The following is a 13,306-nucleotide window of genomic DNA, read 5'->3' as shown; positions in this document are numbered from 1 at the left end:
AACCTGGAGGCGGAGGTTGCAGTGAGCCAAGATCGTCCCACTGCACTCCAGTCTGGGCGACAGAGCAAGACTCTGTCTCAAAAAAACAAGAGTACGAAGAGTTAATAAATCTGGAAAGCTAATGTACAACATGAGTACTGTAGCTAATATACGAAAACTTGCTAAGAGAATAGATTTTAGGTACTCCTACCATAAGAAACAGAGAGAGAGAGAGAAAGGAAGAGGGAAGAAAGGAAGGAGGAAGGAAAGGGAGGAAAGAAAGGCAGGTTTCTCTCTCTCTCTTTCTTGTGCGCTGTGCCCAACATCTCAGCCACATGAAATTGCCTGTTTTTCTGCCTTCACCAGGATGCTTTTGGACAAAAAGCCCTTTAAAGGCAGAGACTGATCCTCCTTCATTCGCCAGCACAGTGTCTGCAATGCACTAAGTGGGCAAGAACATCAGCTTTCACGAATGAGTAAATGAACTTCTTTCCTCTAAGCAGTGATTTGCAGATGAGGAGTAGAGCCTGCACGTGTGTGTGCGTGTGTGGGTTTGGGTTTGGCTAGAACAGTGACAAGTGCCTGCAGGTTGTGGATTACAGACCACCCATCTCACTCCTGTTGAAAACAGTCTCAAAACGTTTTGGCCAAAAGACACATGTATTGGTATCAGTTCCCATCATACTAGACATACTAGAGAAGAAAGTGCTGAAGGGTGAGCATAAATGACGAAAACAAGAGATTCCAACATAGTCTCTCTCTCTCTCTCTCTCTCTCTCTCTCCATCTCTTATTTCTGCTCTGGATGAGACAGATGGGCTCTCCCCAGATGTGGAGAGAAACAGCCAACAGAAACACTGAGCTCATGTCTTCCTGACTTCACAGACAAAAGTCATCTTGTCTTGATCCTAATTTTGTCCTTTAGAAGGGTTCTCTTCTGGCTTGGGTCACTTACCCCCTCACCCCCCGCCCCCCCACTGCATTTCTTGTGCAGAGCACTTAGTAGGCCGCTCAGTAGGAAAATTCATGTCCTTTAATTCAGCAAAAGTAATATCGTTCGTCTTGAGATTTGGGGGTTTTTTTGTTTGTTTTGTTTTTGTTTTTGTTTTTGAGAGGGAGTCTCTCTCTGTTGCCCATGCTGGAGTGCGATGGCATGATCTCGGCTCACTGCAACTTCCACCTGCCGGGTTCCACACATCCTCCTCCCTCAGCCCCCAAGTAGCTGGTACTACAGGCATGCGCCACCGCACCTGGCTAATTTTTGTATTTTTAGTAGAGACTGCGTTTCTCCATGTTGGCCAGGCTGGTCTCAAACTCCTGACCTCAGCCTCCCAAAGGGCTAGGATTACAGGTGTGAGCCACCCTGCCTGGCCTGTCTTGGTTTTTTGAACTTTAAATAATCTCCCTCTCCTCTTGTTTTCTCTGTTATCTCACTCTGATATAATTATTGATGGATCTTCTAATTTGCTTATCCTGCTTGCTGCTACTCCTGTCTCAGTGTCTTGCTTCGGGGAAGATTTTTTTCAACGTCACCCTTCATATTTAGTTTTACGGTTGTGCCATCTTTGTTTTAACATCCAGGAGGCTCTTTCTTGTTCTCTGAATGTTAACTTTTTTATCACTCTCATTCTTACATGCATCTTGACTCTCACCTTTTCTGAGGACGTTAACTAATAGTAAGTAGTTTGTTTTCGACAATTTATTCTGTTTCCTTCAAGTTACTCTTGTTTGGACTCTGTGTTTCATCTTAGAGGCTTGGCCTCTGATGCTTAGTGATCCCCGGCTATTCATATTTAGACATAAAACACTAAATGTTTCTTGTAAGTTCTCAGTGCCGGTGGGCTTCAAAATAGGGTCACCGTGAGCGTTAATTTTATGTGTCAACATGACTGGACTACAGGATACACAGACATTTGATCAAACATTGTTCTTAGTGTTTTTGGATGAGTTTAACGTTTAAATCAATAAACCGAGTAAAGCAAATTGCCCCCTTTGGAATGTGATGGGCCTTATCCAATCTCAGGCCTGAATAGAAAAAAAGACCGACCCTCCTGCAAGTAAGAGAGAACATCCCCTGCCTGAGAAGGGGTTCAGAACAGGGATGTTGTTTTAATTTTTTCCTGCCTTGAGACTCAAACTGAAATATTGGCTCTTCTTGGGTCCCCACCCTGCCAGTTTTGGACTGGAACAACACCGTTGGCTCTCCTGGTTCTCAAGCCTTCAGACTCAGACTGGAGTTACATTGTCGGCTCTGCTGCATCTCCAGCTTGCTAAATGAGGATCTCAGGACTTGTCAGCCTCCATAACTTCATGATCCAATTCCTTATAGCAAATATCTTTTTATAGATATGTTTTTTGGTTTTTTTTTTTTTTTTTTTTTTTTTTTTGGTTCTGTTTCGCTGGAGAACACAGGCTAATACAGATTTTGGTGCCAAGCGTGCTTCTAAAGGAACAATGTTTTAAGGTGGAGTTTTCTAAATGATTTCTGGGATATTTGCAATTTTCTCTAATTAGATTTAAAGATGCTCATGACTCTATTTCCAGAAGTAAAGAGTGCACTGATAGTCCATGGCATGCTCTGGCAATAGAGATATGCAAACTATCACCATTGGCTACTTCTAGTCAACCACTTATAAGAAGCAAGGCGTATGGTGACTGCATATATGATACTTTAGAACATTTTTGTCAAAATAATGAGTACTGTGAGATTGGCTGATGGCTCTTAATGTGGCTGGACAAACTGGTCCAGCCCTATCTAATTGGGATAGAATGAGTCCAGGGATTCAAATTTGCAGCTCATGCACCACATAAATGACCTAAGAGCTTCTCTGTATGCTGTGAAAGAGACCCTTATCTCCTATAGCAGAACTGAGATTGCTGAAACTCAAACCCAGAATCTCAACCTGCAACTCACTGGATTACGACACAAATTAACTCCCAGCATCACAAAGTGTCTACTGTTAAAGTGAGGACACTGATGGAGAAGGTGCGAGTCCTACAAGTTGGAATGGGTACATGAGGGAAGACACTGAATGGGGGCATTGAGCCCCTAAATTCTGATGAGTCTTCTTTGAAGTCTTCTTTGAGTGGAAACAGCCTCTCTACCCCCAGCGGAAGCAGAGGCTTCCATACCCCCATCTGAGAGAATTAATCCTGCATGGCCTGAGGAAACTAATGACCTCCCTGAGGCAGTTGTCAGGCAAGACAATGCTGATTCTTTTCAGGACCCGTCCCATCATCCCTCTTTGCTTCTAGACCTATAACTAGACTAAAGTGCCAACAGGCCCCTACAGATGACGCACAAAATGTGATCCAAGAGTTGGTATTCTATACTGCAAAAGAACTACTTTAGTTTTCTAATTTATACAAATAGAAATCTGGGAACATATGTTGGAATGATATTAAGGATGTGGGATAATGGTGGAAGGAGTGTGAAGCTGGATCAGATCAAATTTATTGATACGGACTCACAAAGCAGAGAGTCTGAATTTAGTGTTGTGTCTTGGGAAATTAGAAAGGGCTCTAATAGTTCGTTTGGTTGTGTGGCTGAAATGTGGACCAGAATGTGACCCGTAGTGAGCAAGTGGGAAATGCCAGATCTGCCTTGGTTTTACGAAGAGGAAGGGATTCAAAGGTGTAAGGAGATTGGAATGTTATAGTAGATTTGTCATTTAAGACCTGCTCACCCACCAAAACATATACCTTTCACCACTGTTGTGAGAAATAAATTTGTGAGGGGAGCCCAGCATCCTTGAAGAGCTCTGTGATTGCTCTTCTCTGTGGTCCAGACCTGACGGTGGGAGCCATAGCACTAACTAGAAAACCTAAATGGAATGGGAGTAGTTAGATTCCAGGGTGGCAGCAGCCAAGGGGCAGCACTCAACCACCAGAGGCAAGATGGGAATGGTTACCGTACAGGGTCCAGGCAGCAATCAGAATGGTTTGACTTGCACAGACCTAGGCATTGGCTCAATGAAGATGATGCTTCTGGAATTGAGAAGATAATAGGCCTACTAAATTCTTACTTGACCTTATAAACAGAAAAGTTCTAAGTCAAGTGAACAAAAGCCTAACCTGAATCATAACAAGAGCATGGCCCCTCAAACAATTTACAGTCTTGAGCCAGTTTACAGACCCAGAATCCCTGAATGAAAGGGAGGCCAGGTCCCCTAGAGGAAGAATCCAAGTATACTGAAAAAACAAAAACAAAAACAAAAAAAACCAGTTTTTGTTTGTTTTTGAGACAGGGTCTCGCTCTGTCACCCAGGCTGGAGTGCAATGACATGATCACAGCTCGCTGCAGCCTCGACTACCTGGGCTCAAGCGATCCTCCCACCTCAGCCTACTGAGTAGCTGGTACCACAGGCACATGTCATCACACCTGGTTAATTTTTTTATTTCCGTTTTCGTAGAGACAAGTTCTCCCTATGTTGTCCTAGTCTTGAAATTCTGGACTCAAGTGATCCTCCTGCCTCAGCCTCCCAGAGTGCTGGGATTACAGGCATGGGCCATTGCTCCTGGCCTACAAAAAATTATAACATTAATCTTTTTTCCAGTCTTACCCAAAGGGACATACAGCTTTTTGCCAGGGCAATTGTGCACTGAGAAGAAGGAAATAATCAAACATTTTAGGGACCACTGAATACTAATTCCACAATACCCAAAATGTCACTGTGGCCCACCAGTCAAAATAGATCAGGTGAAGGTCAGATAATCAATGTAGTTTTAGCTCAAGTCCATTTCACAGGGAGCCCATTAGGTCTCTGAATCTATCCTGTAATTATTTCTCCAGTTCCAGAATGCATAATTGAAATAGATGTACACATCAGCTGGCAGAATTCCCACATTGGTTCCATCTACCTCTGGAAAGAGTGCTATGATGGTGAGAAAGGCCAAGTTGAGGTCATTAGAACTGCCTCTACCTAGGAAAATAGTAACCAAAAGAAATACTGCATTCCTGGAGGGATTTCTGAGATTAGTACCACTATCAAGGACTTGAAAGGATGCAGAAGTGGTATTCCCGCCACATCCCCATTCAACTCACCTATTTGGGCTGGGCAAAAGAAAGGTGAATCTCAGAGAGTGACAGTGAATTATCATATACTTAACCAAGCAGTGATTCCTATTGCAGCTGCTTTACCCGATGTAGTTTCATTGCTTGAACAAATTAACACATATCTTGGAACCTGGTATGCAGCTATTGATCCAACAAATGCTTTTTTTCTCCATACCTGTTGATAAGGACCACCTGAAGCAGTTTGCTTTCAGTTTGCTGACAAGACCAGAAATGCACCTTCACTGTTCTATCTCAGGAGTATATCAAGACTCTCCACCTCTACGTCATAATTTTGTCTGCAGGGATCATGATCTTCTTTCCCTTCTGCAAGATACCATACTTGCTTTAGTCAGCTCAGGCTGCCATAACAAAATACCGTAGACTGGGTGACTCAAGTAGGGGAAATTTATTTCTCACTCTTCTGGAGTCAGGGTAATACAAGATCAAGATGCCGGCTGATTTGACTCCCATTAGGGTCTCATTATGGCCTCACATGGCCTTTCCTTGGTGCACATTTCCTTGGTGTATTCATGAAGACAGAGAGAGGAGAACTCATCTTCCTCTTCTTATTAGGGTGTTAATCCCATCATAAGGGCCCAACCCTCATGACCTCTCCTAACCCTAATTAACTTCCAAAGGCCCCATCTCCAAATATCATCACATCGGGGTGCTGATTAGGGTGCAATATGTGAATTTGTGGGGTGCGCAAACAGTCAACAACACTGTTTCAGGCGTTGAAGACATTATGCTGATTGGACTACCAGCCAAAAAGTTGCAACTACCCTAGACTTATTAGTAAGACAGCTGTGTGTCAGAGATTGGGAAATAAATGTGACAAAAATTCAGGAGGCTTCTATGTCAGTGAAATTTCTAGGGGTCCAGAGGCGTGGGGGCATGTCTAGATATCCTTTCTAAGGTGAAGGTTAACTTGTCGTACCTGGTAAGTTGTTGTAGGCCCAGCCTACAACCCAAAAAGAGGCACAGTGCCCAATGGGTTTCTTTAAATTTTGAAGGCAACGTATTCCTCACTTGGTTTGTTGCTCCAGCCCATTTACCGAGTGACCCAAAAAGCTGATGGTTTTGAGTGGGATCCAGAACAAGGGGAGGTTCTGCAACAGGCTGCTGTACCAGCTGTTCTGCCGCTGGATCAGGCCATGTGACCCAAAAGATGTGATGGTGCCTGGAGTGTCTGCAGCAGATATGGGTGCTGTTTGGAGCCTTTGGCAGGCCTCTGCCAGTGAATCGCAGTGCAGGCCCTTGGGATTTGAAGCAATGCCCTGCCATTCTCTGCCGATAATTACCCTCCTTTTGAAAAACAGCTCTTAGCCTGCTCATGAGCCCTAGTAGACACTGAATTATTAACCATGGGCCACCAAGTTACCATGTGACCTAAGCTACCATCATGAACTGGGTGTTATCTAATACATCAGGCCATAAAGTTGGGTGTGCTGCTGATGTGGTTTCATTGCTTGAATAAATTAACACTTATCTTGGAACCTGCTATGCAGCTATCGATCCAACGAATGCTTTTTTCTCCATACCTGTCAATAAGGACCACCTGAAGTCACGTATATACCGCCATCAAATGGGAGTGGTGTATATGTAACTAAGTCCATGCAAGTCCTGAAGGCACAAGTAAGTTACATGAAAAAGGGGCCCAAATACCTGTGGTCCTGCTTCCTACTATAAGATACTGTCTTTCTCTCTCAGTCTGCACCTATGGCCTCATAAAGTATCCAATGACTAGTTGACAGAGGAAGAGAAGACTTTGACCTACTGTTTCCAAGTGGTTCTCCTGATAGCCAGGCATTGCCTGAAAATGGATAGCTGCAACACTATAGCCCTTCCATGAGACATCCCTGGAAGGACAGTGGTGAAGGAAAGCCCTCCCAGGAAGCATAACTTTGGGCAGTGTACTTGGCTGTGCACTTTGCTTGGAAGGAGAAATAGCCAGACTTGTGATTATATATCTATTCATGGGTTGTGGCCAACGGTTTGGCTGAATGGCCAGGAAATTGGTAGGAATATGATTGGAAAATTTGTGTCAAGGAAATTTGGGGAAGAGATATGTGGACAGATCTCTCTGAACGAGCAAAGAATGTAAGGATATTTATGTCCCATATGAATGTTCACCAAAAGGTGACCTCAGCAGAGGGTAATAATAAGGTAGATACGATGACCCATTCTGTGGATACCAGTTAGTCACTTTCCCTAGCCCAGTGGGCTCTTGAACAAAGTGTCCATGATGGTAAGGATGGGGGGTAACACATGGGATCCACAACATGAACTTCCACTTACCAAGGGCAGCGTGGCTGCAGGCGACTGCTGAGTGCTCCATTTTCTAGCAGCAGAGACTAATACTGAGCCCCCAATACAACCCCAGTCCCCAGGTAATCAGCCAGCAGGTTGGTGGCAGATTGGTTACATTGTACCCCTTCTATCATGGAAGGGGCAGAGTTTTATTCTTTTTTTAAAAAATAGAGATAGGGTCTTCCTCTGTTGCCCAGGCTGATCTTGAACTCCTAGACTCAAGGGATCCTTCCACCTCAGCCTCCAAAAGTGCTGGGATTACAGGCATGAGCCACCTTACCCGGCTGAGGGTTTTATTCTTACTAGACAGAAGCTTACTCTGGATACAGATTTGCCTTCCTGCATGGAAATGCTTCTGCCACGACTTCACTCCATGAACTTATGTAATGACTTATCCACCATCACGGTATTCCACACAGCATTACTTCTCATCAAGGAACTCACTTCTCAGCAAATGAAGTATGCAGTGGACCCAAGCTCATGGAATTCAGCATTCTGAAGCAGCTCCCTTGCCAGAACAGTAGGATGGCCTTTTGAAGACTGAGTTTCTGTGCCAGTTGGTGGTAATACTCTGCAGGCCTGGGGCAAGGTTCTCCAGAAGGCTATATATGTTCTGAATCAGCATCCAATATACGCTGCTATTTCTTCCATAGCCAGGATTCATGGGTCCAGGAATCAAGGGATGGAGATGGGAGTGGCACCACTCACTATTACCCCAAGTAACCTACTAGCAAAGTTTGTGTTTCCTATTCCAGAGACCATACGATCTAAAGGTCTAGAGGTCTTGATTCCAAAGGAGGGAATGCTTCCAGCAGAAGACACAACAATTCCACTGAACTGGAAGTTAAGATGCCCACCCAGCCACTTTGGGCTCCTCATGCCTCTGAATCAACAAGCAAACAGGGAATTACTGTTTTGATTACAGTGAATAATCCTGACAACCACAAGGAAATTGGACTGCTACTCCACAATGGGTGTAAGGAAGAGTATGTCTGGAATATAGTGGATTCCTTAGGGCATCTCTTAGTGTTCAAGGTGATGCCTCTTCATCACATATCCTGTGATTAAGGTCAACAGGAAGATATAACAACCCAATCCAGGCAGTTTTACTAATGGTCCAGACCCTTCAGGAATAAAGGTCCTGGCCACCCACCAGGTAACATACCATGACCAGCTAAGGTGCTTGCTGAAGGTAAAAGGAAATACAAAATGGGAGTACTGAAAGAGGGTTGTTATAAATACCAGCTAGGATCACATGACCACCTACATAAACAAGGACTATAATTGCCATGAGTATTTCCTCCTTATTTTGTTATGAATGTGTGTATACAATAAAGCAAATACCTTTGTTTTCTTCCCTCTCTTATTTCCTTGTCATGTAACATAAGACGTATTGACTTTCTGTCATAGTGTTTATGTATTGTTAATTTTACATCATCGTGTTTAAGTTATATGAAGGAGAAGAGTAAACATCACTCGAGGACTTTACCTCCTCTCTGGGAAGGGATTGGTACATACTGAGTTGTACACGTCATAGTTGTATTATGTTAAACAGAATTATGACCTTGTTATTGTCTTCGTTTGGAGGTTAAATATGGCTTAATGAGATGCACTTAGGAATCAAGTTAATAAAGGATGGACTCGTGATGGTTAACTTTATTTGTTGACTTGCCTGGGCCACAGGTGCACAGATATTTGATGAAACATTATTCTGAGTATTTCTATAAGATAAACACATGTATTAATCTGCTGGGGCCAGGCGCAGTGGCTCACGCCTATAAACCCAGCACTTTGGGAGGTTGAGGTGGGTGGATCACCTGAGGTTTTGAGAGGAGCCTGGCCAACCTGGTAAAACCTCATCTCTACTAAAAATATAAAAATTAGCCAGGTGTGGTGGCACACACCTGTAATTGCAGTTACTCAGGAGGCTGAGGCAGGAGAATCGCTTGAACCCAGGAGGCTGAAGTTGCAGTGAGAGGAGATCACGCCCCTGCACTCCAGCCTGGGCGCCAGAGCAAGACTCCATCTCAAAAAAAAAAAAAAGACTATCTCATGGACGACTTATGGGTGTGAGGTCTCTTTTGGCGGTGATGAAATATTCTAAAATTGATTGTGGTTATGGATGTGCATACCGAAAACCATTGAATTGTGCACTTTAAATAAGTGAATTGTATGATATATAAGTTACATATTGTATGATATATAAGTTACATATTGTATGATATGTTACATATTGTATGATATATAAGTTACATATTGTATGATATATGTTACATATTGTATGATATATAAGTTACATATTGTATGATATATGTTACATATTGTATGATATATAAGTTACATATTGTAGGATATATAAGTTACATATTGTATGATATATAAGTTACATATTGTAGGATATATGTTACATATCTATAAACCTGTTATTTTTTTAAAAGACTTCATGGAGCTGTAGTCTTTGACAGTACCAAGGATGGAAGCTATATATAAGTTCAAATATGGATCATGAATGGGGAGGTAGATGAATGAATCTGTAAGAAAATAAATTCAATATATGTTTTAAAATTCATCATAATTCCCAAGAAAAGAACAATTAAGCATTTCTATAGGTTTTTGTGATGTAATTCAGGACAAATATTTAGGTTTGAAAGTGTGAAGTCATAAAAGATAAATCAATTCAGGTGAGGCAATTTCATGCAATCCATCTTTTTAAAAATATAAAATTTAGAGGGCTTAAGTAAGTTCACTTTAGATGCTTGTCACTTGAACAGCTGTCAAAATAGCATTTTGCGGTGGATATTTTTTGGTAAACTTTATTGAAGGATGTTTTCAGATATTTCTGTGGATGCCAGCTGTTAGGTTTAGGGGAAAAGCATCTTGTAATTTGGGGACATGTCAAAGCCAGAAGCCGCATTCAGTTTATATTTCTGCATCAATTAAATTGCAGCCAGGAAGTAGAAAAGTGTCCAGGAAAATTTCAATCAGGTACCAGAAATCCACAAGGATAGTGTTGTTCAGCAACCACTTTGTGGATACAATGAGGGCAAATGACCCAGTGGACGAACAACATCTGGAGCTACTCAAATGCATTACTCCATATCTGGTCAGTTTTAATGTCATGAGAGTGATGACACCATCATTTTAAAATACATTTCCGCTTAAGTGCCAAACAGAGTTGCAAACAGTATAATTCTGTGTGGCATGGAACATTTGTTCTCCTAACATCCTGGAAAGTAATACTTGTTTTTCAGATTGTGTTTCTATGGCTGGCTGATACTGTGCTCTTTCTTTTTAGGCCAAAACCTCATCCCTCAAGAAACAAAAACAAAATCCCCCAAACCCAGCAATTAAGAGACCATCTGGCCCTGTGTCTAACAGAAAGCGGACTGAGATAGACTCACATGACCTGACTTCCAGTGGGTGGCATATTTGCTGTGTATGTGAGCTTAATCCCATCACAAGAGCTCTGACCTTTAGTTTCCTTATTTATTGAGAGGGTACAAGGGTGCCAGTCTATCCTGACTCATAGGGTCAGGGCAAAGAGCAATAAGATAATGAGTGTGGATGTGATTTATCAACTACAAATTATTAAAAGTGTAAATTAGCATTCCAAGTGTCAGGGATACATAGGAGAAAAAGGAAAAAAAAGAGGAGAAATAATAAGTGGGACCTTCCCAAGGAAAGAAATTCTTACCTCTAATTCTAACAATTTCAAGATAAAAGGGATTCTTAAGTAGTGCATACTAGGAAAACTTTTGATGCATGGTTTCTGTGTTAAATATCTGCTGACATTGCCTCACCCATCCTGTTCCTCTCTCTCTCTCTCTCTCTCTCACACACACACACACACACACACACACACACAGTTCCCACAATCCATGTTGCTTCATAATCCTCCCCTCAAATACTACTCTGTGAAGATAATTCAATCACAGCCACAATAACTAAGTCCATTTATAGAAAATACAGTAGAAAATAATTCTACTTACCCTGTTCTGAACTGCCTGGCACTGTTCTGTGTGGTACCTTTCCAAAGACCTGCTAAAAAACTGAGGTGATTCCTGTTTGCCAAGAGTTGAGGCATCTCAACAGTGTGAGAAATTACTTTGGTCAATAATTGGCACAGGGAACAGGATATCAACTGAGGAGTTTCCTAGGCCTTGGAGACATGGCTACCCCGTTTCAAATTAGGTGCTAGAGAACTTATCTCAAATCTTGCAGAGACACAGAAAAAAAAATGGATTTATCAATTACTATCATTATCAAGCAAGAATTATATTTAATTCTCATCTGTCTCTAGGTAATGAAACTTTGATGACTTCAACAATGGTGGAATTGTTTAATTGGCCAAACTGGCCCCTGGATAATATCCTTCAGGAAACAGAAGAAAATAATGGCATGGTGAAGGTCTGTGTCTGCTGCTGGAGCCAAGGATGAGTTAGTCACACTACAGATGGGAGGGCTGGCCCCAGGGTACAGCCAGCCAAGGAGAATGCCAGTGACGCTTGGATGCAAAGGACTCATGCTCTCCTGAGAAAACCCAGTAGCCAAAGATATAACTCAGCTATATGGGATGGGAGAAGGAGATCAGAAGATGACAAAACTGGCCAGGCACAGTGGCTCACGCCTGTAATCCTAGCACTCTGGGAGGCCGAGCCAGGCAGATCACTTGAGGTCAGGAGTTCAAGACCAGCCTGGCCAACATAGTGAAACCCCATCTCTATTAAGAATACAAAAATTAGCCAGGTATGGTGATGCGCACCTATAATCACAGCTACTCAGGAGGCTGAGGCAGGAGAATTGCTTGAACCCGGGAGGCCAAGGTTGCAGTGAGCTGAGATGGTGCCACTGCATGCCAGCCAGGGCGAAAGAGAGATTCCATCTCAAAAAAAGAAAAAATTAATGGAATAAAATATTAATATTAGGTACATGCAAAAGTAATTGCAGTTTCTGCCATTACTTTTAGTGTCAAAATATCCTTATTTCAATAACATACTTATTCAAATATAAGATATCTAAGACATTTTCAATATCTCATTCAAATATGATGTTTTGCCATTACTTTTAATGACAAAAATCGCAATTACTTTTACACCAAACTAATAGCAACTACAGGTGTCTGAATTCAGACTCTTCCAATCTCACTGACAACTCAAACTCCGTTGCTTTCTCCCTGATACTTTCCCCCACTATTGCTACCTTTGATTTGAACAAGATTTCAGCAGGACAAAATGTCACAAACAGGGACAAGGGATCTCCCACATGATGTTATTTTGGGGGGCTCCTTAAACCTCTTAGGGAGACTTTGTGTAGTAGCTGAGAAAGAACTTCATGCTTTCAAATCTGACCTTCCTCATTTCCACTTATTACCTGGTTGATTTTGAGCAAGTCATTTAACCTCCCTAAGCTTTACCTTCGTCAGCAACAAATAGGAGTCTACAAACAACAGTATTCATCTTAGAAATTGTATGTGAACTTTAAATGAAACAATGAATAATGCATAAGGCAAGTACCTCAAACATGTTAAGGATTCTTTTCTTTTCTTTTCTTTTGAGATGGAGTTTCACTCTGTTGCCCAGGCTGGAGTACAGTGGCACAATCTCAGCTCACTGCAACATCCACCTCCCGGGTTCAAGCAATTCTCCTGCCTCAGCATCCTGAGTAGCTGGGCTTACAGGCGTGTGCCACCATGCCTGGGTAATTTTGTAGTTTTAGTAGAGACAGTGTGTCATCATGCTGGCCAGGCTAGTCTCGAACTCCTGACCTCAAATGATCCACCCGCCTTAGCCTCCCAAAGTGCTGGGATTACAGGTGTGAGCCACTGCACCCTGTCAAGAATTATTATTATATTGCTCTTGCATTTGCTCACAGGCTTTGTACTGGGGACTTTTTTTTTTTTTTTTCAGGAAAAAAAAATTTAAATAGGGTGTTGTGAAAGAGTCATGGTTTTCAGAGTTTCAAG

This window comes from Macaca thibetana, chromosome 4, assembly GCF_024542745.1.
Source record: "Macaca thibetana thibetana isolate TM-01 chromosome 4, ASM2454274v1, whole genome shotgun sequence".
Classification (NCBI taxonomy): domain Eukaryota; kingdom Metazoa; phylum Chordata; class Mammalia; order Primates; family Cercopithecidae; genus Macaca; species Macaca thibetana.
Note: the sequence above shows the minus strand (reverse complement) of the source record.